The sequence below is a fragment of the Bufo gargarizans genome, chromosome 9, assembly GCF_014858855.1.
Source record: "Bufo gargarizans isolate SCDJY-AF-19 chromosome 9, ASM1485885v1, whole genome shotgun sequence".
Lineage (NCBI taxonomy): Eukaryota > Metazoa > Chordata > Amphibia > Anura > Bufonidae > Bufo > Bufo gargarizans.
The window spans coordinates 34575121-34598983 of NC_058088.1; positions in this window are offsets into that span (position 1 = coordinate 34575121).

Genomic DNA, 23863 nt, shown 5'->3' on the forward strand with positions numbered 1-23863 from the left:
TTTATGAACCTAGCCTTGAGGACAAATCATATTCTAAACAGTGGATGATCTGTATGTATGTTTCGTGTCCCATAAGAATACATTACATTTCGGATTACATACTAGTTGAGCGTCGAGACATATGTATTTATAGGAAACTTTGCCAAGAATCCTGTTGTAATTTAATGTCTAAAATTCAGCAAGATCATATGACACAGTGGAGTAGAAGCATATGTTTGAAATGCAATAGATCGACCTGAATATATTGCCACTGTTTGCTTTTTTAATGCCCTCATATTACAAATAGTGTAATAGATGGCTCCATGTCTACAGTAGATTCCTGGGGCTGCATATATTATACACAAAGTATAGATCAATATGCAGCATGTTAAAATATCACTATACTTTACTTAGGTCTAAATTTTGCTCTGTGAGAGGTCGGCTTGTTTTTCTAGGCCAACCTGGTGCAAAAAATATATATTATTTCAGCTGGATTATGGAAGGCAAGTGATAAAAGATGTATAGCTCTGGCCAGATAAATCTAGGCAAATAGTTATACCTATAAATGCAAAGAGTCGGTGAGGGGTTTACAGCACTTCTCAGCAGTAGTCATAAAGCCGGCCAGAAGAAGAGTTAACTGTTCAATGATCGCTTCTTTCTCTATTTTCCATTCCCTATGTATGCCAATGAAAATAAAAAAATCAGTTCAAAGCTTTTTTATATTTTGGCTGACAAAGGCCCAGCATGGTCCGAACCGTGTCCTAATGTGACAATTCATACACAGTGGCTCAGTGGTTAGCACTGGAGCCTTGCAGCCTGGGGGTCCTAGGTTCGAATCCGACCAAGGACAACATTTGCTTGGAGTTTGTATGTTCTGCTTGCATTTGCATGGGTTTCCTCCCACACTCCAAAGACATACTGAAACTTAGATTGTGAGTCCCATTGGGGACAGCTTGATGCTAATTTCTGTAAAGTGCTGTGGAATATAGTAGCGCTATATAAATAAAATATAATGTGAATAAAAAATGAAGTGAACTGAAAACATGCGTGTCGGGATTCTTTGAGTTTCATAAAGTCCGGGATCCTTTCCTTACCATGTGCACCACCAAGTTCCGAAGTGCGGACCAAATCTCTTCTATGTATGTCAATAACACTGGCTTGTTTATTGCACTAGTGCAACATATTCAATTCAAAATGGCTGTCTTTTTATAATTTTTGCAGCAGACAGGCTGAGACAACTACACCAGAGCTCTGAAATAATCCCTCGTGAAGAGAAGTCACAATGTTTTTACAAGTGTTGGACTTCAATGGTTTGTACCGAATTGTAAAAACATGGCAGTCTAATCATGTCATTCCCCATGTCAGGTTGTAGAAAGATTCAGAAACAGGTCCTGTGATTTCTTTTCTGGAGATTCATTGGAAGGAACCCATTTCTTGAGGGTATCAGGTAGTTATTTAGCCACAGAGGAAATAAACATAATCAAGTATGGTTCCCCAACATTGGTGATAGCAAGGGTCTCTAGCCAACTATAAGCCCCTATTGGTTGTTGGCCCCTCTGCATATGGGCTCTATGGGTACTGCTTTAATGCCTAAATGTTTAGTTTACCCGTGAGTGATAGTAACTGTGTATTTAAGTACATACAGTGGAATACCAATGGTCCTAAAGTGTTAACATGGATTGTGAGGACAGCTGTGAAATAGGAAGCATGGCACTGCAGATTTATATTTTTGTCTAGTGCCCGTAGTTTTAGAATTATGGTTAGAAGTTTGCTCTTCTCTTCCCTTATAAGGCTGTAATTGTTTCAGATTTAGAAATTATTTTTAACTTTAGAGACCTCAGCTAAAGTCTTCTTTCTTTGCAGGATATGATTGTGGGTGTATGCCATGTGAGGTTGCTCTGTTCTTCTTTTTTCAATTATATCAGCATAATTTTGCAGCATTCCTGTTATCACTTTTCCATTCCCTCTTTCTACCCCTGCCAGAGAAAACATAGCTATTCCTGGCAGGGCTAAAGTTAAAAATAATATTCCTTACAAGAAGGTACGGTGGAAGTTGAATGCAAAAACACTCTCTGAAGTTAGTAAGAATGGTTAATAAGGTTTTATGCTAAACATGATGTCGCCAGGATATAACCATTACTAATAGGAATGACTTGGATTGCTCTTATCATCATTTTAATCTAGTTTAATGTGAGTAATGTGCAGAACCATACTGGTACCAACAGAAGACCAAAAGCTGGAAAGCCCTTTTCTGTTGCTCTGGCCCTTCCTGCATCTCCATGCTAGCTGTATCTAGTCACGATAGCACCTCTGCTTGAAAATTTGCCTGAACTTTAGGTTAGTTTTTTCCTCTCTGGGCATTATTTTGTGTAATTATGCCCTAACTCTGGTTACAAACCTGCTATGTCCTGACTACTCTCCTGCTTTGCCCTATTGGATTTATACATGATACCTTGCTGTTGTACTCTTGGCTAATCTTATTTACACATCCATTCTCGACATCACATCTCTACCGGACATACTCTACAGTGCCCCTGCCACCAATTGATGATGCGACCTGGGGATCCAACCAGAAAATTCCATGCCTATGTGTGTAAGGGTGAAGAATAGGAAGGTTCTGTAAAGGGAATTCATCACATTGAAGATGCAGTCCAGTTGGCTGGCACCAAGAGAATAATAATTTATTAATTTGAACCTCTGCCTGTTCTAGGCTTAGGAGTACAGTGGGTGGTTTAATTCACAGAAATTGACAGACTTCCTTGGTAGCACACTCATACAGGAGTAGGACCACCCACTGGACTCTTAAGCCTGAAATAGGACAAGATTTAATAAATTACTAGTTCTGCTGAATCATTTCCCACAAAACCATACCAATCAGCTCCTTCTGCTCCATAACATGCTACCCACGGACTGGACTGTATTTTTAACGTGACAGGCTCCCTTAAAATGTTGTGTCCCCGGATGTGGCATAGAACTGAGTTTCTTAACTCCAGTCCTCAGGGCCCACCTGCCGGTCATGATTTGAGAATATCCCACAGAATAAATACCTGTGGTAAGTCCTGATGCATTGACACTAATTATTTCACCTGCCCAATACTAAGTAAATCCTGAAAACATGACCAGCCGGCAGGCCCTGAGGACTAGAGTTGAGGAACACTGGCATACAGCTTCCAGGATCTTGGTAAGTTCCATAACTTTGATATAATCATTAGTAATTTATTGGGACAAGGCATATAATAACACCAGTATTGCTATTGAGCTGATGATGCCCATGTTTGAAACTTTCCACCTAATTGCAGCACCAGAAACATAGCAGTGGGCAGAAGCAGAAGGCTCCGTCCACTGTGCAGTGGCCGTGCCAGTGTACTGGGCAGTTCCTCCTGCTTTTAGTATGGTCCACTGTAATGTTTCTGGCACAGTGGGCCGCAAACAGCTGATTGGTGGGGATACTGGGTGTTTGACCTCCACAATCTGCCCGATAGTTCATCAATATCTAAAAGTTGGAATACCCATTTCATAACCTAAAACTAGATCTCCCATTTTGTAATCCAAAAGTAAAGAATGCTTTATTTTGCAAAGATCACATTTAATTTGCTAACATTTACAGTATATCACATTCTTGAGGGTTATTAGAAAAACACAGCTGCTTTCTTCCAAAAACTGCACCAGTCCTGTCCATTGGTTGTGTTTGATATTGCAGCTCAGCTCAATTTATAAAGGTTGTCCGGCCTTTATAAAGTGATGGCCTGTCCAACACCCTGCCCCTAGCTCTAAGCCCTGTTGTAACAGCGACTGCTGTGCGACGCTGTTCCCCTGCTTACCAATGCGATCCCGGTGATTTGTGGCCAGTGCTTCCCAGTTACCGCTGCAGTCCGGGACACTCTGTGTAAGTGATGTTGCTTCTGAGGATTCCACTCCACAGCTTCCATTCAGCCCTGGACACAGCATGAGTTCGGCTGGTTTCATGTGTCACTGCTCGGCGGTACACATCGCTCCCTGGGCTGGGTTGGGTTGGGTCAGGTGACCTTGTTGACCAACCCTGGTTCTCCTACACAAACTTAAGTGGCTCAGCCCTTTTACCGGATTCTTGAGTGTCAAGGTCCTAGTCTGTTGCTAAAGAGCTTGATAACCACTTGTGATCCTGACCTATACTTTGTCCCTGGACTCTGCTTATTGTCTGATCCCTGCCTGCTTGCTTTGTCTCTCCCGTTGCTGATCCGGATTGCCTGACCTGTACCTGTGCCGCCTGCCCTGACCTTCTGCCTGTCTTACCATGCCTCTGCCTCATCCTTCGGTTCCTGCTTTGTTGCTCCTGGTAACGACCCTGCCTGTCTACCACGCCTGTACTGCTGGTACCTATCTCAGCTTTCTTCTGGTCCACTTGGACCAGCTGCTACTGACTCTGGGACTGCTCTGAAGTGGCACCTGGCAACTACCTTAACGGCCCAAGTCTATTCTCACCATCAGAGGCTCTCGCAAAGACCAGGTAGTTGCTTAGTCATGCCCCTCCAGGGTACAGCCAGTCAGTAGCACAGTGGGTTCACATCTGTTGATCTGTAACACCTGTTTAGAGTGTTAACAGCATTAGCACACAAAATATCAGATATAATAGTACGCTGGGCACACTTGTTTCGTAGAATCAGCTGGGTGACTTAGTTGATCAAAAAGAACGCTATGGGGAGGACCCTTGGGTGTGACTAGCCCGTCCTTACCGGGCGAGCCCTCTCCTAACCCACGACCCCTTTTTTCTGCTTTACAGGTGATGTGGCCAAGGGGTGTTCCCTTGTATTGGCGGCCTACATAGCTGATCATTATTCATGTGCTATGCACCATGTATGATGCATTTCCTGGAGGCATGGTCAGCCGCATGTGATTTCTGCACTTAATTACTTCACGTGGGACGCTGTGACTGTAAGTGCCACAGCACTGCAGCACCAGGCATTTGCTTAGCCATACGCACAGGGAGCTCCATATCTACAGCCCTGTTATATACTGTACTAAGGGCTGGAATGCTTCTACTCCTTGGTTCTCTTTTGATGATTCTGGGTTCACAATCCACTGAAATGCGTTGGGACAACATTGGGCATGCACCCAAGGCAAAGTCGGTATCAGCTGCACTAGCATGTACATAGAGAGTCCTAGCCTTTAGGGATGGCTCAGAGGGGTCTCTTTTATCAGGGTGGGTGCTCCTCTACAGAATAGTTTAGCCAAGTAGGGGCACCTCAGGGCATGTTGTCTGCTCCTTTCCATATAACACTCTACAGAAGTGGCAAGACCATTCCTTTTTCTTAGGTGCACTGGAGTAATTTCTTTTGCACTTTTTTAAGTTTTTATATATTATTATGGGCCTATCTTTTAAAATGTGATTATTAAAAGTTAAATATTAAGTTGTACCATATACCATTTGAGGCTAACTCTTCTGTGTCATATAGTTCATGCTGATTCCCCCATACCTGATAGGCAAGTTGTTAGGGTAAATATGAACCGCAGGAGGTCTCTAACAACCTGTGGCAGATTAGTTCTCATCTCATGGAAGAATTAAAAGGAATGACAAGGAGGCAGAGCATGACATAAACAATGTATGTGCCACATTATCAACAGTGAACATAGTAAATATAAAGATGTAAAAACACGTCAAGGTGAACTTATACTTGCACTGGAGATCTGTCAGAAACCACTCAAGACCTGAAGTTTCTTGTTTAAGATCTCTTAGATTCTAGGCACTTTACAGAAGGCAACCAGGAGCGGATTGGGAACTTAAAATGGCCCTGGAAAGAAATACTAAAAGTGGCCCCATTTTGTAGTCGGGTAGAAATTGATGGAAGGCAGGGCCAACACAAGTAGGCAGGACCAGCAATACAATATTGTGGAACATTATACCACCCGAACAGAGCCAAATACCACAGTCCATCAGAAAATACTGCTCCCATCAGCACAAAATACATCCCCCAAAATTATCACTTGCCGGCTGTGAGGACGTCTTAGGCGGCCCCTTGGGCATTGGCCCACCGGGAAATTTCCCTGTAAGGTCTATGGCCAATCCACCCCAGGAGGCAACCCAGTGATCCTCTCAACTTCTAGAGACATGGCCAAAATACTTTACTGACTGCACAAAAGAGCATCTTCTTACTTATTTCAAGTTTAGGTTTCTTGAAGTCATATGTGGAATATTTTGTTCTGTATTTTTTTACTTGCCAAATCATTTTTTTCAAGAATTTCAAGCATTTTTCACTCTCTTCACAAGTTTTTTTTTCTATTCATTTTTTTATGGTTCTTTAAAGAGGTTTTTCTGGTTTGCATCAGCCTCCTTTTATGAAAGCAGCTTTAATTGTGTAATGTTTTTCTTGTACCTTTATTGCTCCTATCTTCTGTTCTGTTTCACAGTGTGATTCACTGTGACAGTTGTGTCAGTGTAGGCTGGCTGCATGCCCTCTTGCATACTGCCTGCAGGCTGCCACCTGTGCAGGCTGGTTGCTTGGGGCTGTGTGCTGGCTGCGGTGTCTTCTGTGAACTGCTTCCTGTAAATGTTTGCTCTTCCTGTGATGCTTCTCTGTTTGTTTGTGTTACATGGGTTGTTTGTGCTCTGGTGTACTGGCTGTTGTGGTCTCCGTGTATGCTGGTGGCCAGGGGCAACATCCTGTACTGCAGCCTGTGTGTTTTTTGCTTTTGATTTCCTGTTCTGATGGGGTTAACTTCCCCTGATGTGTGCCTGGGTTTGGATTATCAGGTGCCCTCGTTATCCAGCTATTTCTACCTGTGAGCTGTGGAGCCTGAGGTCAATCTCTTGTGTCTTGCTGGGTGTAGTGCCTCACTGCTCACCCAGAAGGTCAGTCTATCTTCTGTCCTGTGTCTTTCCAGGTGTGGCTCCTTTCTGCTGACCCAGGGGTTTTTACCATCGATCATTCTGAGCGGTGTTGCGCAGGGGTCGAGTCGAGGGGGAACGCGTGGGAACGGCATTCCTGCACTTTTTTCATGGCAGGAACGCCGTTCCCTTTCATCATGGTCCGTGTGCGGCGGGGCAGGCAGTGTGCGGCGGCGGCGGGGCAGGCACTGAGATGAGCACTTCCATTGTGGAAGCGAAGCGCTCATCTCCATGGTGATCTGTTTCTGTTTATATCGCTTGGGGTCCAGGCACCTGCTTCTGTACTGGTTACCATTGGTCTTGTTGTCTATTCCATGTGCTGTGTTTGTATGGGTTCCAGTTCCATTGTCGTCTGATCTGATGGTGCTTGCACCAGCGTGTTTCACTGCAGATAGGGGCCAAGTGTATCGGGACCTTCCTGGAGGTGCGACCAGTAAGTCCTTGGCCCAGTTCATCCCCACCACCAGGGGCTCTGTGAAGAACGAGGCTCACTGGCTCTCCACTCTCTGGGTTTTGTCTCTGGTCTGCCAGTGCTCTTGGTTCTGTGGTAGTACTACCACTATTGCCTACCTGCCTACTGTCATGTGCTTTTAATACACTTGTAAAAAAGTTCTCTGTGGGTCCTTGGTCTGTTTTCCTGTGTCCTGTTCGCATGACGTCCCGGAGGTCTGCCTTGGGCCTCCGGCACGTGACATTCTGGGCTGTGGTTACATGAACATGTCCATATATCTCTTTTTTATTTCCTTTAAAGTTAAGTCCAGGGTAGAGTCCGTGATCTATGTAACTAGCTGGGTGGGAGGATCTAAAAATTAGCTGAGCGTAGTGAGGGGAAAAGTGCACCATGGGTTTGGTTGCATACAGCAAAAGGAGGTGCTACATAAAGGATGGCAAAAAAAAAAAAAACTATGAGGATTTGTTTGCATGGTGAAAATGGATCAGGAAAGTCCAAACTAAAAAAACAACATCATGAAGATGAAGTACACGACGTAAGCAACATGAGTAAATATGTCAAAAACCATAGTAATCCTGGAAAACCCCTTTAAGTAAAAACACCTGAAAAACACCAGAGAAGTCACAGATCCACAAATGCAAAAGGAACAACAACAAAAATCTATATTACTATAATGTATTTCATTATTGACTTTCAGGTAACATCTGGGTGAACTATTTTTGTGGGTAAAAAAATAAAAAATAAAAACGAAAACACCCTGAATCATGCCATGAAAAACGTGTGCAACCACCGTAAGTTTTCATGAGGATGAATCCTTGAAATCCAATACCAGCAACACTCTGCTATCAGTGGACTAAACCTGCTGACTATGTAATGTAAGTTTATTCTAAGGTATATTCTAGTATTCTCTAAATATTTTACATTTTTAATGACCAAGATAATTCTTGTTTTGAAAACCACACATATACTCTTCTTTTTTTCCCAATTTATATATATTTTTTTCATTCTGGTATACCAATTTATTTTTATTTTTTTCAAGAATGAATTGTGCCTCTGCATAGAAATGCCTACTAGAGGGATTTAAAAAAAAATACTGGTTTATAGCTGAGTTTTATGTGCAAACAGTATGCAGTAAACTCCTGAGCTCCCTCTAGTGGTCACTGCAAAGAGCCAGCATGTAAGGTCTATACAGGAGCTCTGTATCAGAATAATATTGGTGTTATAGTTTTTTCCCCCCAAGCAATCAAGGCAAAATCGCAGCAAAAAACTTGCAAATGTGACTATACCGTCTTGCCGTTGTAATTTACTCTGCCAGCAGAAGTGCCTGACTCATTACAGTTATCATTGCTACGTTACTATAATGCTCATATTGTTATAAAGAAACATTTATGAAGCCATTCAGCTACTAAGTATTTCCTCATTCTCTTCCTAGTTAATCATTGTCTTAGTGGTCACATCTTGCTTTCATTATGAATCACACATGTATTTTGCATTAACCCCTTTTAAAGCTTCATAGGCAGAACTGAGATGATTGATGGTTATGGATTAAAAGTAAGTCGAGTCTGCATATAAAGTCTAATCATTGTTGATTCGGGGAAGTTAACCCATGTACAGTACATTGTGTAGTGCAGATAACAATAAAGCCAGACTCGCTTTCAAGGTTTGTTTTGAGAAGTGAAAGTTGTTGGTCTTGGCAGGCTATTCTATTACAATTTCCTACCTTTCAAATGGAGTCAGAAGGATCTGCAAATGATGCTTCACAGACCAATCAAGAACCATTAGTTAAGGTTTCCCTGAATAATCAGCCAGGATTTAAAGGGACATAAAACAAAGAAATTAATGAGAAAAAACATGTTATGAGCTAAAACCAGATATTGTCATTCCCCATCTGGTTTCCAACCATCTTTGTAGAATGATAGACTACGGCTAGGTGGGCCTTAAAAGTGCTGTCCCATCTGGACAATTCCTACTTACCCTGAAGCCGCCCAGGTGATTGACTACTTCTGTGACGCCCAGTGATTAGCTATCATGTGAATGGGCGCACAATATACAGGTACTGCACCCACACTATGCATTGGCTCTCTGCTCAGTTTCACAGAGGGAGGTTTTACCAGATCACCCCCCTCAATGTTGTCTAAATGTTCTAATAGGACATCTCAAAAGGGCTGAACTAAATAGCGCAACCCCTATAACCGGGGATGATATGTACATGAAACATTACAGATTTCTTAAAATTAGATTCATGTCTGATTTGGCCGAATCAACCATTTGATTCGATTCAGATCACATCTTGGGTGGAGGGTTAAAGCTTTGGATAACCACTTTAAAAATTGCTTTTGCTCATCTCTATACTACAGATCTCAGTAGAATAATGATGGCGTTACCAAAAACTGATCAGGAACTTCCATTCTCAAACCAGTAGTTCCACAACTCGTACCAGATGGTTCTCATCTGTCCCGTTCTCATCCGTTCGTTCTCGCCGGAATTTTGGTTTATGTTGTATTTTATCTAGAGAAAGCAGTCCAGCATAGGTTCATACTGTCTATGGGGAGTATGAATGGGGTCAACCTACACTGGGACTCCTTCTCAATGGGTCCGATAGCAGCTCAGTGGGCTACCTCTGTGGATACATAAACCCTTGTTATTTCCCCTCTAATACTGGTTAATCAGATCCTGGTACACTTCGAGTGTTTTTACATGCTTGAGGAAATGTTACAATTCTGGATTTTTGCTAATATATAGGATATAGTGTAATATTTTTGTAGCCAGAAATAAATATAGTTTCATTTAACCAGTTAAGGAAATAACTACATGGGAATGTACTAAACACAGAATGAAAGTAATGTAGAGTAAATATTCAGTATTGACCTATCCAAACTACTGGCGTAAGTCTCCAGAATGAAAGCCAAAAACATTAAACACCTTTTGCTCTGTATTCCATTATGTGTTACAGGAAGATAAGGACAGAGTGACCAATAGTCCTAATAGCCAATGATCACAATATAGCTCCCCCTTTGAACATGTACACATTTATAATCTCCATAAAACTTGATACTTCTCTATAATTATCTTGTACTGATTTGAGCCTTTTATTGTTTTCTTTTCCATTCACAACTAAAGTGAAAGCAAAAATTCAGCTCTGGCTCGGGACCTGCTGTACTGGCCTTGGAGCTGCACCAAGAGCCTCTGACCAGTTTTTGATAAGTGTATGAACCACACCCATTATAGAGCGGAGACTGTGACATCCTGAACTGTGACCATTCGGATCTTTGCATAGGCTGAGCAGCCAGGGAAAGTGCCAGGTCTTCTGCAGGGGTCTCCCTTGGTTCCTTAGCTTTTGGATCCAGCGAGTCATTTATACATGTTGCTTTGCCTTGTTTCCTGTACACCGTCCGTGACATTATAAGCCGCCCTAACCATCTCAGGCATGGATCCGGTTTCACTTTTGGCTGAACGCTTCCAGGGTCTTTCATTGGAGGTAGCTGATCTCCGTAAGACTTTTTCTCAGATTCAAGTGACCGGTTCAGCTTGCGTTCATGGAGTTTGTTCTGAGCCTAAGATCTCGCTCCCGGATACGTTCTCCGGGGGTAGTGAGAATTTTGTGCGTTTTAGAGAGGCTTGCAAACTCCATTTTCGCCTTCTTCCCCACTCCTCTGGTGATGAGGAACGGAGGGTGGGGATCATTATATCGCTGCTCAGGGGTAACGCTCAGTCCTGGGCCTTTTCGCTGCCGGAGAGGGCACGGCCTCTCCATTCAGTGGATGAATTCTTTTTAGCCCTGGGTCAGATATATGATGATCCGGATCGTATTACTCTGGCTGAGTCTAAACTACGTCTATTATGCCAGGGTAAACAATCCGCAGAAATATACTGCTCAGAATTTCGGAGATGGGCAGTTGATACTGGTTGGAATGATGCTGCACTCCGAAGTCAATTTTGCCATGGTCTTTCAGAGGGATTGAAAGATGCATTTGCCTTTCATGAGAGGCCTATTTCTTTGGTCTCTGCTATGTCTCGGGCCGTTCGTATTGACAGGCGTCTTAGAGAGAGAGGAGAGATGTCCCCTTCCTGTCATACTCAGTCCCAGGACAGTGCAGCGGTCCCATTCTGTGCGCAGGGGTCTCAGTCGCCGTCAGCCCCTTCTGAGCAGGAGCCCATGCAGCTGGGGTTGATTGCTTCTGACAATGGAAGATTCAGCCCGCATGGGAGGGTTTGTTTTTGTTGTGGAGGTATAAATCATTTGGCAAATATTTGTCCCTCTAGGAGATTCAGGCAGTTTTCTGGGAGTAATAAAGAAACAAACAGGAAAAAATCTTTTAAAAATGTTCCATCTTATACTATTGGCAGGGTTGAGGTGGAAATTGAAGGTTTTCCATTTGCTTGTAGTTCCCGTTTTGTCCTGCCGGCTAGGGTGGCGCTAGAGAGCAAGAACATATTTTGTGAGATTTTTGTGGATAGTGGAGCAGCGGTCAATCTCATTGATAATCAATTTGCGATAACGCATGGTTTCCAGGTGCACACTTTGGGAAAGGATATTCCTGTTTTTGCTATAGATTCCGCTCCACTTTCTCAAAAATCATTAAAGGGCATAGTTCATAATATCCGTTTAATTGTGAGTGATGCTCATGTTGAGGATGTGTCATGTTTCGTCCTTAGCGGTTTACCTACCCCTCTGGTGTTGGGGCTGCCCTGGCTCACTAAGCATAACCCCACCATTGATTGGCAAGCGAGGCAAATAAATGGTTGGAGTGACTTTTGTAGAGAGAATTGCCTCATGACATCTGTTTCTGAGGTTGCTACTAAGACTGTACCATCTTTTCTCTCTGAATTTTTGGATGTCTTCTCTGAGAGTGGAGTTCAGGATTTGCCCCCGCACATCCCAGACGCCAAGCTGCCTAAATCTCGTTTATCCTCTTTCCCAACCTGAGAGGATCGCTATGCGTGCTTATATCTTTGAGAGTCTGAGAAAGGGACACATACGACCCTCGAAGTCACCTGTTGCCGCTGGTTTTTTCTTTGTTAAGAAAAAAGATGGTTCTTTAAGACCTTGTCTGGATTTAAGGGAGCTGAACAATATCACAATTCGTGACCCTTATCCGCTTCCTCTGATCCCGGACCTGTTTAATCAGGTTGTTGGGGCTAAAGTCTTTTCCAAATTAGATCTAAGAGGGGCATACAACCTGGTCAGGGTCAGAGAAGGGGACGAATGGAAGACGGCCTTCAATACCCCTAAAGGGCCATTTTGAAAATTTGGTTATGCCTTTTGGTTTGATGAATGCCCCAGCCGTTTTTCAGCATTTCGTGAACAGCATTTTTTATCATTTGATGGGAAAATTTGTTTTGGTGTATTTGGATGACATTTTGATTTTTTCTCCCGATTTCAAAACTCATAAGGAACATTTACGTCAGGTCTTGCTCATCCTGCGGGAGAATAAATTATATGCGAAACTGGAAAAATGTGTGTTTGCGGTTCCAGAAATTCAATTTCTGGGGTTTCTTCTCTCCGCTTCTGGTTTTCGCATGGACCCCGAGAAGGTCCGCGCTGTGCTTGAGTGGGAGCTTCCTGAGAATCAGAAGGCGCTGATGCGTTTTTTGGGCTTTGCCAATTATTACAGGAAGTTCATTTTGAATTATTCTTCTATTGTCAAACCACTCACTGATATGACCAGAAAGGGGGTAGATTTTTTTTCTTGGTCAGTAGAGGCGCGTAAGGCTTTTTCTGATATCAAGGAGAGTTTTGCTTCCGCTCCCATCTTGGTGCAACCTGATGTTTCTTTACCCTTCATAGTTGAGGTTGATGCTTCTGAGGTGGGTGTGGGGGCGGTCTTGTCTCAGGGTTCCTCTCCTGCCAATTGGCGACCGTGTGCCTTTTTCTCAAGAAAACTCTCCTCCGCAGAGAGAAATTACGATGTGGGAGATAGGGAATTGTTGGCCATCAAGTTGGCTTTTGAGGAATGGCGCCATTGGCTAGAGGGAGCCAGACACCCTATTACCGTATTTACTGACCATAAAAATCTGGCCTACTTGGAGTCAGCCAAGCGTCTGAACCCGAGACAGGCCAGATGGTCTTTGTTCTTTTCTAGGTTTAATTTTGTTGTCACGTTCCGCCCTGGAGTTAAGAATGTGAAGGCAGATGCCCTGTCACGTTGTTTTCCGGGAGGCGGGAATTTTGAAGACCCAGGTCCCATTTTGGCTGAAGGTGTGGTGGTCTCTGCTCTTTTTCCTGAATTGGAGGCAGAGGTGCAGGCAGCCCAGTCAGAGGCTCCTGATCTTTGTCCTCCTGGGAGGTTGTTTGTGCCTCTCGCTTTAAGACACAAGATTTTTAAAGAACACCACGATACGGTCCTTGCTGGGCACCCGGGGGTAAGAGCCACACTGGATCTCATCGCTCGGAGATTCTGGTGGCCTGCGCTTCGTAAGTCGGTTGAGGGTTTTGTGGCAGCCTGCGAGACTTGCGCTCGTGCCAAAGTCCCTCATTCACGGCCATCAGGTCCTCTCCTTCCCTTACCCATTCCTTCCCGTCCTTGGACACATCTGTCCATGGACTTCATAACGGACCTGCCTCGTTCCTCGGGGAAGACTGTGATTCTGGTGGTGGTGGACCGTTTTAGCAAAATGGTGCATTTCATCCCTTTTCCTGGTTTGCCCAATGCTAAGACGCTGGCGCAGGCATTTATTGATCACATTGTCAAATTGCACGGTATTCCTTCAGACATAGTCTCTGATAGGGGCACGCAGTTTGTTTCCAGATTCTGGAAGGCTTTCTGTTCTCGCTTGGGGGTTCGGTTGTCATTCTCTTCTGCTTTCCACCCGCAGTCGAATGGCCAGACAGAGCGCGTCAATCAGAATCTGGAGACATATCTGCGCTGTTTTGTGGCGGAGAATCAAGAGGATTGGTGTTCTTTTTTGTCCCTTGCTGAGTTTGCTTTAAATAACCGTCGTCAGGAGTCCTCTGATAAGTCACCATTTTTTGGTGCATATGGGTTTCATCCGCAGTTTGGGACTTTCTCGGGAGAGGGGTCTTCTGGTTTACCTGATGAGGACAGATTCTCCTCGTCTTTGTCATCTATTTGGCAAAAGATTCAGGATAATCTAAAGAGCATGAGTGAGAGATATAAGCGTGTGGCAGATAAGAGACGTGTGCTTGGTCCGGACCTGAATGTTGGTGATCTGGTGTGGTTGTCTACCAAGAATATCAAATTGAAGGTTCCCTCCTGGAAGTTGGGTCCTAGGTTTATTGGGCCTTACAAAATCCTGTCTGTCATCAATCCTGTTACATACCGTCTTGATCTTCCTCAGACTTGGAAGATCCATAATGTTTTTCATAAGTCCTTATTGAAACCTTATGTTCAACCCATTGTACCCTCGCCTTTGCCTCCTCCTCCGATTATGGTTGATGGGAATCTTGAATTTCAGGTCTCTAGGATTGTGGATTCTCGTCTTGTCCGCGGTTCTCTTCAGTACCTTGTTCATTGGGAGGGGTATGGTCCTGAGGAGAGGATGTGGCTCCCAGTGACGGACATTAAGGCCTCTCGTCTCATCAGGGCTTTCCATAGGTCCCATCCTGAGAAGGTGGGTTCTGAGTGTCTGGAGTCCACTCGTAGAGGGAGGGGTACTGTCACAACCAGACAGCTGAGAAGCTCTGACAGAGGCCTTTCAGAACCTCCTCCTTGAGTTTCTGTGTTGGGGTATTCAGTTCCTCCTCTCGTTAGCCTCTCTCAGCTGTCATGTGTTGGACTAATTGCTTCCCTTTAAATTCCTCCCCAGAATGCTTTTCTGGGCGGCTTATACTTCTTCCTGGAGTGTGTGTGCATGCTGACCTTGTTCTCCTGTCTGCTACAAAGCTAAGTGTTGTACCGTTATCTGTTATTTACTGTTTGCTGGATCCCAGGTGACCCTGACTCCCTCCGTATCTTGTGTAGGGAGCCGGTGGTCGTGTCCCCTCACTATTGTAGGCTGCTTAGGGCTTTATAGTCAAGGTTCGTGGATATGCAAACCTCCACCATTCGGATCTTTGCATAGGCTGAGCAGCCAGGGAAAGTGCCAGGTCTTCTGCAGGGGTCTCCCTTGGTTCCTTAGCTTTTGGATCCAGCGAGTCATTTATACATGTTGCTTTGCCTTGTTTCCTGTACACCGTCCGTGACACCTGGGCTTAAGGATGACCATCCAGCTTGCCCACCGGTGAACATCTGAGAAGTTTAAAGCTTTGTTGGTGGTGAAGTAAACTGCACTGAATGTGTGGCTAATAATCTGTACTAAACGTTGGCGTATCACTATGCTCAAACTGGTGGTAGTGCAAGTCCTGCTAAGATCACCTGAGAGAGTTATAAGAAACCCGCTTTTGTAAACTGCAAAGTTTAGTGCCTCTGCTAGAAAGTATAACCAATAAACTTAGAACCTCAACCTAGAATTGTAACCACCAAGACTTGTTTGTGTGTGTTTAAACAACTGTTCTGGTTAATCAGAACTCAGACTGGCAGGATCCAGGATCATAGTCATCATAGACCAGACAGAGGGGATATGATAGAAACTTTTAAATACATAAAGGGAATCAACAAGGTAAAAGAGGAGAGAATATTTAAAAGAAGAAAAACTGCTACAAGAGGACATAGTTTTAAATTAGAGGGGCAAAGGTTTTAAAAGTAATATCAGGAAGTATTACTTTACTGAGAGAGTAGTGGATGCATGGAATAGCCTTCCTGCAGAAGTGGTAGCTGCAAATACAGTGAAGGAGTTTAAGCATGCATGGGATAGGCATAAGACCATCCTTCATATAAGATAGGGCCAGGGGCTAGTCATAGTATTCAGTATATTGGGCAGACTAGATGGGCCAAATGGTTCTTATCTGCCGACATATTCTATGTTTCTATGATTATAGTCAACCTACGTGAATTCCTTCCAGAGTTTGGGCGGGGATTTCAGCCAAAAGTATCAGCTTCATCTCTGTGCAGAATTACTCAGTGGAGTGGTAACATCATAATGATTGGTTATGCCATCACTGGGCAGATTTGCCCAGAATGGGGGCGGTGGTGATTAGTCAAGTATGGTGACCAGTCGTTTACTAGGGCTAGGGAACATTTTCCCTTATGCCCAAGGTACAAGTTGGTCATTGGGGACAAGGGTTTCCCATGTGATCAACATTGGTGATATAAATTTGGGGCCGACAAGGGGTACAGGTGTCTCACCTCATGATTTAAAGCTCGTTATGGTTGTTATTATTGTTTGAATTAGTATTGTTTCATGAAGTTTTCACTTGCGATAATCATAGTTAACGTTATTTGATTTAATTGGTAAAGATTAACTAATAAAGGCTGTGACCAATTGTTTTCCACCCAACATGTTGTGTCTATTATTTTTCCCATGTCATGCTATTTGCCCCATTCCTGTGCAAACATCTGTCCCTGTTGAACTTGCTGAGTCTGTGTCCATCTACTCTTTCCATCTAAATGCCAGAAACACCAACAAAAGCCCTGCTGAAGGCTCATACGGCATAAATGAACAGTGACTAACAGTGGGACTGTTACAGCCTGTGCCCACAGATGTCCCACTCCTCAAAACGGGGATGAACACTGCGTTACTCACCCAACTGGTCTCTATTGTGTCGGTGGCCTGGACCCACTAGTCCTCCTCTGCCTGCCAGCAGCAGGTACGGCCACTGTCGTCCCATGTGCCTCTTCCTGCTGCAGGCGATGTCCTGTGCTTCCCTACCAGGTCTCTCATATCTGTTCCTAGGGTGCACACAAACTGTCTCCAGCTGTTCAAGGGCAAACGCGCTGCACTGACTTCTGGTTGATTCATGACTAACTCTCCGCTGCCTGACCTATGCCTGATTATAATTTTGACCCTTAGACCTGTTTCACAGATTTGCACTTACTCTGCCTGCCCAGACCTTGGCCTGTTACTGACTATGAGTTTGGCCTGATCCCTTAGTGTATCACAATGGTGTCTCTGACCCCAGTGGGTCAGCTGTTAACCATTTTGGGACTACTCCAGGAAGTAGCAACCTTGTAGTTCCTCTGCAGCAAAGTCCAGATACCTGTATAGGGATTAAAGGGTCTCTTTCTAATGGGTTCAGTCGGTGGACTGAAATGCTCATGATTTTTCCTGCTCTTTTCCTCCTCTCAGTGCAGGCATAGTGAGCTCATAAATATTCAGGTGAAGCAGCCTAGACATCTTAACTCATTCACTCCTACTTCTAAATTCATAGAAATATATTGTCACGGACTTACTGAGACATACGGACGTTCCCGCGACAGGTGGCAGGAGATCTGTGAGACTGGCAACACATGGTTTGATCTGACATGTTTTCCTTTTAGATCAAATGACATCTGTGTTGTTTCTGGTGCTTGCCACACCTTCTTTCTCCAGGTGTGGCTATTATGGTAATTTTACCATCTCTATTTATTGTTGTTTCTCCCACTATGCTATGTGGTTTATAGCTTCTGTTGGACTTGTGGTTAGCTTGTGTTTGGTTCTCGGCTGAGTTCCTGGTGCTACCAAAGCTTCATTGAAGATGTATTTCCTTTCCCTTTTGTTTTTTTGTTTATAAATATGTGTTTGTTGTCTTTCCCTGTTGTTTGTCATCAGGCCTGAGGGAGACTCCTGTTCGTAGACTTAGTCCTGACATTAGTTCCATGGTCCTATAGGGGGAGATATGATTCTAGGTATCTGGTGTATGAACTTGCCTTTTTTGGGGGCCTGTTCATACTGGTAGTCTGTCAGGACTGGAGTTAGAGTTTTCTCTAGGAGGTGTCTATCTTCATCCCTAGTTTCCAGGCCTTATTCCGGTATCTACAAACTGAGAAGAATGGCGTGGTATTAGCAGGAGGTGCTCAAACCCACATGCAGTTGTGCATATATATAGGGGAGCAAATCCTGCACTTGTGGCCCATTGCTAATGACGATCCCCAGCAAAAATGCATACGGTGGAGGATGCCCGCAGCGAACCACAAGTACCACAATAGACATCCTACACAAGATAGCAATTATGTGGATGTGATAATCAATATAACAATATAACAAAATAATAACAAAGACAGGTGCACTCTGCAGTCTTACTAAACCCTCAAACTGATTTTAAAATTGAGAGATTAGCCAACATGTCCTACGTTTTAGGACATATCTAAGCCCGGGCACCACGCCAAGGTTTCTCAAGTAGCCCGGGACCTAACACTCACCTAACTGTGCCGTATGGGCAATACCAGGGGCCAGTGGGCAAATTACAGGTATCCCCTTTCCCTCCTATGTTCGGTGTGGTGTTTTCCTCCCACACACGAGCGTGACATATATAGCCACAGTATAACACTCTCTGAACAGTGGAGAAGGAAATTACAGTAGGTGCATTAAATACCATTGTGCTATTTTTTGTGGAATTACTGGGGTTGCCTGTGAGGGACTATTTTCTATGCAGATGAGGATGCGTTTAACAAGGGCTGATTACAATACACTCGTGGGAGATGCAGGTGCTTGATTGACTTATGTGATGAGCTGCTGCCCACCCACAAAAAGAGTTGGAAATTGCTGTTAAAAAGAGAAAAAGGGAGACATTTTTTGCATTGATATAGTTAAAATAATTCCTTTTGGGTGAACTTTTACATGTCTTTCACAGGAGTTTTTTTTTTATTATAGAACTTGCTATGTGACTTATACCCTGAACACATCTATGATAAAGGGCTTGTTCAGTGGATGACTGTTTACTTTTGATAAGTCCAGTATATAAGTGTAAATGAATGTCAGGAACACTCCTACAGGTATACGCACAGCTTGTCATTACTTGGTTCTTTATATAGAGCATAAGTAACATTTCCTGAATTCCACAAAAATAGATTTCACCTGTCCAAGCCCTGAATGATTCACCGGTCACCTAAGGGCGTTGTTAATAAGTCAGTGACGTTACTTTATTATTTGTAGGTGAAATGCTAATGTAGCACAAAGGATGGCGTAGATTGATGACTGGCGAATAGTGCCACCAGTGTATAAGCAAACAACAAACATGTCACTTGATAATCGTCCACACATCACAGAGTACTCAGCATGACGAAGGCCTGCTGTTGCAGATGGTAAGGCTCTGTTCACATTTCCAACAGAAGCTTTGTTACGAGAATATTGTACAAGTAAACAATCTAGCATGCTAAGCCAGTTTTCCCATCAAAACGTGGGACACCATGACAGAAACCGGGAGCCTTTGATGTGTGTCCTAAGACAGATCAAGCGCTCTGTTATTTTTGTTTTTCTGATCTTGTGATGGTTAGAAACATGGAAATTTTAGCGGAAGTGTGAAAAGAGCCTTAATTTCATCTAAGGGGTATCACTCTACTAAATAGTATTATAAGTGTAATAAAGTGTCTTATATGTACAACTGTACAGAGAAATTTGAGTGCAGTTAATCCACTAAAACAATACTGCAAAGCAGGGCACCCATTCACAAGGTAAAGCAGGAAATCAGTGCCCCCCCCAAAAAAATGGTGGTAAACCAATGTCTTCAGCATTTTCTGGTACTTGGATATTGATGACTTATTCTCTGGATAGGTCATCATATCAGATTGGTGGTTGTACAACACACGACACTCCCACTTATCAGATGCTTCCGTCAAATACCAGCACTGGAAACTATTTGGTGGATGGAAGGCTCCATCCACTGTGTAGTTTCCAACACTGGTTCACATTCACTGGAATGGTAACTGAGCTACAGTACCCCGACACATCTTCTACACAGTGGACAGAACCTTCTGCTTCCATCTCCATCCACTTTCAGTTTTTAGTCCTGGTGGCTGCCAAAAATAGCTGATTGGTGGCAGGTGACTGACCCTCACTAATATTGATGAGGATAAATCGATGCCCCTTTACCCAACTTCATCTCTACAATGAAGTAATCTTATACTAATTTATGGTCAGGGCTAGGAAAAACGTCAGCGTACGCAGAGAAACCTGCCCTGAAAATAGTGGCTGAATTGTGTCGGGAGCCACGGGCGCGGGTACACCAAAGAAAAGGGGGCATTCCCGATGGAAGCTGAAAAAAGGGGCGGGAGGGAGGGGCGTGAGGCTCGGGCGCCTGGCTGAGCGATAGCTGGGGGAATAAGTAGCTAGACGCCCCTCCCACAAATGCAGGCTGATAACAGCCTTGACTATTAAGTCTACACCTTCATAGTGTAGATGTACTGTACCACCAGATCGAAGTGCAAAGATGCCAACCATGTGTGAGGATTGAGGAATAGGTAGACAAGTCACTATACAGGACACATTATTAAGATATTCATTGATAAAGGCAGACTGATCATTTCAAATGTAGCAACTTACATGACCTTGAACAGGGCGTATAACAAACCAGGTGTATTGTTCATTCATTAAAAAGTCACAGAGAGTGTTATAGAGCAGGAAGAGATGAGCAGATTGATGTATGTAGATTTATGGGACATGATTTAGCAAAACTTGTAAGGCTACTTTCACATCTGCATTGTTATTCCAGTTTTGAGATCCAGCAGAGGATCTCAAAACCGGGATTAAATGGATGCTTGCCATTTAATACATCTGGATGCATTCTTTTCGGCCAGATCCAGTTGTATTAAATCAAAACTGAACAAACCAGATATGGTATAAAAATGATTGTAAGTCAATGGGCACCGGACCTGTTACATGTCTATAGCTCAATATACTGATAAGAACTCACCACTATTTACTGTGAGCTGTAAAGTGATGATAATTACCACCAAAATAATCTACTAATAAGTACCACCAGCCTCCAAAAAATCATGGACAGATCAATTTTTTCCACGGACACAGAAAAAAAGTCACCTAAATTTCTGGACAGTTGGCAACCATGTATGTATTGTGGGGGGATAAGCTCGGGATCGCCTTTGCTGGGGTCAAAGGACACTTGTCTGTTTCACACAATTCCAACCAGCCACCAAGGTAGAAGTTTTAAGCTGGCCTGGAGCCAGGTTTATTGAGCAGGTTGCACAAATAAAATAAAACAAAAGAAAAGTCTTGCCTGTCCGGCACTTACTAAACATTAGAGGTTCCCATCTATCCGCTGGTGGGCTTCTCCCAGCCAGCTCACAAAACAAGGCATCAGCAACCTAGTACTCACAGTTTGCTCACTCACACAGACATGCTTTCTGTGTCCCCAGGCAGAGAGAGACTGACTGACCTCCTGCTCTGTTATATCCCCACCCTCAGTGCTGCTTCATTAATTACCTCACAGGTGAGATTCTTTCACCTGCTACTTACATAGGAGAGGAATCTAGGGGAAATATACCTCCCTTCCACTACCAATCCAGCATTGGTATCACAGCATACAGAGATAAATATCAATCAGTATGTAGGGCATCCCACATGACTTCTGAGTAAAGATGAGTGAATATCTCAAAATTCATTTGGCGTCTGATTCAGTCGAATTGGTTATCAGATTTGATTTGGTCCAAATAAATTCGGTCTGAATCGAAAGTGCGCCAATTGCCCAGAAAAGTCAAACCCCTTTCAAGCTCTTTAATGCCATGACACCATTAGTAATGTCAAAGTAACAGTGACTTATGGCTATGGGTAAATGGACGGTGGAAAAAAACTGCCTGCTTAATAACACACTGCATTGTCTGATTTGTAATTATTTTTTAAAATAAAAAAATGGTCAGAAAATCATCCCTTTTTGGGCCAATTGCCTACCGGTGATCAGCTGATCACTGCACAGGCTACCATGCAGAAAGAGTTGTCTTCATGGGGCTACTGCTTTCTACTACTGTATTTCAAGTCTTATATATATTGCAAATAATTTAAAGGCTATGTACTGTACAGTCGTGGCCAAAAGTTTTGAGAATTACATAAATATTGGAAATTGGAATAGTTGCTGCTTAAGTTTTTATAATAGCAATTTGCATTTACTCCAGAATGTTATGAAGAGTGATCAGATGAATTGCATAGTCCTTCTTTGCCATGAAAATTAACTTAATCCCCAAAAAACCTTTCCACTGCATTTCGTTGCTGTCATTAAAGGACCTGCTGAGATCATTTCAGTAATCGTCTTGTTAACTCAGGAGAGAATGTTGACGAGCACAAGGCTGGAGATCATTATGTCAGGCTGATTGGGTTAAAATGGCAGACTTGACCTGTTAAAAGAAGGGTGATGCTTGAAATCATTGTTTTTCCATTGTTAACCATGGTGACCTGCAAAGAAACGCATGCAGCCATCATTGCGTTGCATAAAAATGGCTTGACAGGCAAGGATATTGTGGCTACTAAGATTGCACCTCAATCAACAATTTATAGGATTATCAAGAACTTCAAGGAAATAGGTTCAATTCTTGTTAAGAAGGCTTCAGGGCGTCCAAGAAAGTCCAGCAAGCGCCAGGATCGTCTTCTAAAGAGGATTCAGCAGCGGGATCGGAGTGCCACCAGTGCAGAGCTTGCTCAGGAATGGCAGCAGGCAGGTGTGAGCACATCTGCACGAAGACTTTTGGAAGATGGCCTGGTGTCAAGAAGGGCAGCAAAGAAGCCACTTCTCTCCAAAAAAAACATCAGGGACAGATTGATCTTCTGCAGAAAATATGGTGAATGGACTGCTGAGGACTGGGGCAAAGTCATATTCTCCCATGAAGCCTCTTTCCGATTGTTTGGGGCATCAAGAAAAAGACTTGTCCGGAGAAGAAAAGGGGAGCGCCACCATCAGTCCTGTGTCATGCCAACAGTAAAGCATCCTGAGACCATTCATGTGTGGGGTTGCTTCTCATCCAAGGGAGTGGGCTCCATCACAATTTTGCCCAAAAACACAGCCATGAATAAAGAATTGTACCAAAACACCCTCCAACAGCAACTTCTTCCAACAATCCAACAACAGTTTGGTGAAGAACAATGCATTTTCCAGCACGATGGAGCACCGTGCCATAAGGCAAAAGTGATAACTAAGTGGCTCAGGGACCAAAACGTTGACATTTTGGGTCCATGGCCTGGAAACTCCACAGATCTTAATCCCATTGAGAACTTGTGGTCAATCCTCAAGAGGCGGGTGGACAAACAAAAACCCACTAATTCTGACAAACTCCAAGAAGTGATTATGAAAGAATAGGTTGCTATCAGTCAGGAATTGGCCCAGAAGTTGATTGAGAGCATGCCCAGTCGATTTGCAGAGGTCCTGAAAAAGAAGGGCCAACACTGCAAATACTGACTCTTTGCATAAATGTCATGTAATTGTCGATAAAAGCCTTTGAAACGTATGAAGTGCGTGTAATTATATTTCACTACATCACAGAAACAACTGAAACAAAGATCTAAAAGCAGTTTAGCAGCAAACTTTGTGAAAACTAATATTTGTGTCATTCTCAAAACATTTGGCCACGACTGTACACCTTTGGAGGCAATTTTTTTTAAGACTGCATTGTACTCATTTTTGGCTTAAAATTATTTTTGTTAATTGGCCTTTATTAAAAATATTGGGCTGTTCTGTCACAAAAGGATAACTGTTTTTCTGGCTGTGTAACCAGTACTTTCACTTTGTGATGGTCATCCAATAAACCTTATCTCTAAATTAATAAAAAGGTCATAAACACTTATTTAAGCCACAATTCTTATTAGAAAGATAAGAA